Source organism: Sceloporus undulatus, chromosome 8 (genome assembly GCF_019175285.1).
Source record: "Sceloporus undulatus isolate JIND9_A2432 ecotype Alabama chromosome 8, SceUnd_v1.1, whole genome shotgun sequence".
NCBI lineage: Eukaryota > Metazoa > Chordata > Lepidosauria > Squamata > Phrynosomatidae > Sceloporus > Sceloporus undulatus.
In genome coordinates this window covers 31926909-31930271 of record NC_056529.1, presented here as the reverse complement: position 1 = coordinate 31930271, position 3363 = coordinate 31926909, and positions in this window count along the sequence as shown.

The following is a 3363-nucleotide window of genomic DNA, read 5'->3' as shown; positions in this document are numbered from 1 at the left end:
CACGCAGAGGCCTGCCTCTCTCCCTCAGCCGCCCGCGATGATGATGATGACAGGACTGCTTTCGGACTCCAGCTCCCAGAGGCCCGCGCCATTCGCCAACGCGGCCGAGGCTTCTGGGAGATGAAGTCCAAAGGCGCTTAAAGGCCACCATTTGCAGACCATTGAACTGTAAAGGGCACTGAGTCCCCCAAAATGTTCCTTTTAAGGGGATTTTGGACTCCAGCTCCCAGAATCCCACTCCATTGGCCAACATGGAAGAGGCTTCTGGGAAATGAAGTCCAAAAAAAGGTCTTAAAAGGCCATTGAACTAACTGTTCCAGTGTAAGGGGATTTTGGACTTCAGCTCCCAGAGTCCCACTCCATTGGCCCACAGACAGACATATATACATATACATATACTGTATATATACACACACACACACACACATATATATATACTTCTCTGAGATATAGACACACATGCATACATAAACACACATACATACTTTTGCTCTGTGTGTACATAGATAGATAGATAATAGCGCATATATATACACACATACATCTGGTGTGTGTGTGTGTATATACAGTACATTTCTAATATATATATATATATATATATATACACTCACACATATATAATATAGTTTTGTATATATACATATATACACATATACATACACATGCATATATATATATAATATACACACAGTCATATATATATATATATATATATACACCGATATAATATAATATTATATACACAGTTATATATATGATATATATAATTTTATTGGTGACTTGAATGTCAGTGTTAGGGGCCTTGGAGGACAGTTCCCATCATCCCCAGACGATGCAGAAGGCGGGGGACGCCTCAAAGAAAGACAGCCTTTCTGCGCCCTGGAGCCCCTCAAAACGCTTTGGAATGGAATTCCCATCATCAATGATCATCCTCTTCCTCTGGCCCTCAGGGGCGGCGGTGGCCATGTTTTCCCAGGGGATGATGGGAATTGTAGTCCAAAAGGGGCTCTGCTGCTGCCTTGCTCTCCGCCGCCCTCTGGTGGCGCTCTTTGCGCACTACAGGCTTCATGACTCAGGGCTGCTAGGCTTCTCTCGGACGCCCTCCTGTGGACACTATCGGCCAGAGGATCGTATCGTCTCTCTCTCTCTCTCTCTCTCGGGCGCCCTCCTGTGGCTCAAGTGGCGCACTTCGGCCCCTTAACGCTTATGATGGTGGTGATTCTTCCCAGTCCTTGGGCGCCCTCTGGTTGGGGAAAGGGAGCGTTGCAGCCATTCTCAGGCTCCAAGGGGCTCCGGATTCCTGGCTCCTGGGTTTGGGAGACTCAGGGCTGCTGGCATCTTTGGGTCCATATTTAAAACAACAACCACAATAACACTACTGATGCAGGGGAGGCAAAGGCTTTGGTCCTGGGCATCCTGAAGGGCTCCCTGCTGCCCTGGAAAACAGACTGGAAAGCATGGCCCTTGGGGACTACAGCTCCCAAAAGAGCCTCAGGATGGGAGGCGGATTCCAGTCCTTGTGGCCCAAGCTCTGCTTTTGTTTCCATGATAGGGCCGCCTTCAGTCGGACACAACTGGAAGGCACACGACAACAACAGATATAGATTAGATAGATAGATAGATAGATAGATATTATTTACAGATATACTCTCACACACACACATATATAGTTATTATCTATCTATCTTTCTATATCTGTTGTTGTTGTCGTGTGCCATACACACACACACACACACACACACACACACACACACAGTATATATATCTGTATATAATATATGTCTATCTATATCTGTTGTCGTTGTCGTGTGACCTCCAGTAGGCGGGGCGTCTTTAATTTACATTACAATTACAATACAATTACAATATATATATATATATATATTGTGTGTGTATGTATATATACAATATATATACTGTATATTGTAATTGTAATGTTAAATAGGTTTTGCTGCAGAATGGGCCTTTCAGGTGAGCCCTAGAAGAGGGAGGGAGGGAGGGAGGGAGGCATCGCTCTCTGGTCTCCCTCTCTCTGGATCGATCTCTTGCTCGACCTCTGCGCCTCTCTCTCTCTCTCTCTCTCTCTCTGAGTCGATCCATAGAAGTTGGTAGGAAGTTCAAAGAGGCTGCACTGCTCCAAAGTCGCCACCAGATGGCGCCCATGTATTAGGAATGTTCTTTAGAGCCAGAACTTGATCAAACCGAAGTTTATGGAGACTCTGATGATGATGATGATGATGATGATGATGATGATGATGATGATGATGATGATTGCATCTAAATGCACCTGGTTGCCTTCTTCATCTCTTCTTTTCCCAACTTCTGCATGGCCTGGGGATGATGGGAACCTTCTTGAAGGGCTCTAGGACAGAGAACCCAGGGCACACGACACGCCCCGACAGCTATAGATAGACATATAATTAATAACAGATATATATACAGTAGTTGTGTGTGTGTGGTAGGCACACGACAACAACACAGATATAGACAGATAGATACGGTAAACTATATATGTGTGTGGTGTAGTATATCTGTAAATAATATCTATCTATCGATCATCTATCATCTATCTATCTATCTATCTACTATCTAATCTATATCTGTTGTTGTCGTGTGCCTTCCAGTTGTGTCCGACTGAAGGCGGGCCCTACATGGAAACAAAAGCAGAGCTTGGGCCACAAGGACTGGAATCCGCCTCCCATCCTGAGGCTCTTTTGGGAGCTGTAGTCCCCAAGGGCCATGTTTTCCAGTCTGTTATCCAGGGCAGCAGGAGCCCTTCAGGATGCCCAGGACCAAACCTTTGCCTCCCCTGCATCAGTAGTGTTATTGTGGTTGTTGTTTTAAATGTGACCCAAAGATGCCAGCAGCCCTGAGTCTCCAAAACACGGAGCCAGGAATCCGGAGCCCTTGGAGCCTGAGAATGGCTGCAAGCTCCCTTCCGCCACCAGAGGGCCGCCCCAGGACTGGGAAGACTCACCACCATCATAAGCGTTAAGGGGCCGAAGTGGCGCCACGTGAGCCAACAGGAGGGCGCCCGAGAGAGAGAGAAGAGAGAGAGAGAAGCGCAAAACCCCTGGAAAGTGGAATTGCAGAACAGAGCGACGATACGATCCCTGGCGATAGTGTCCAACAGGAGGGCGTCCGCAGAGAAGCCTAGCAGCCCGTGAGTCATAGCATATGTAGTGCGCAAGAGCGCCACCAGAGGGCGGCGGAGAGCAAGGCAGCACAGAAGCCCCGTTTGGACTCAAATTCCCATCATCCCCTGGGAAACATGGCCGGGCCGCCCCTGAGGGCCAGAGGATGATCATTGATGATGGGAATTCCATTCCAAAGCGTTTTGAGGGGCCTCCAGGGCCAAAATGC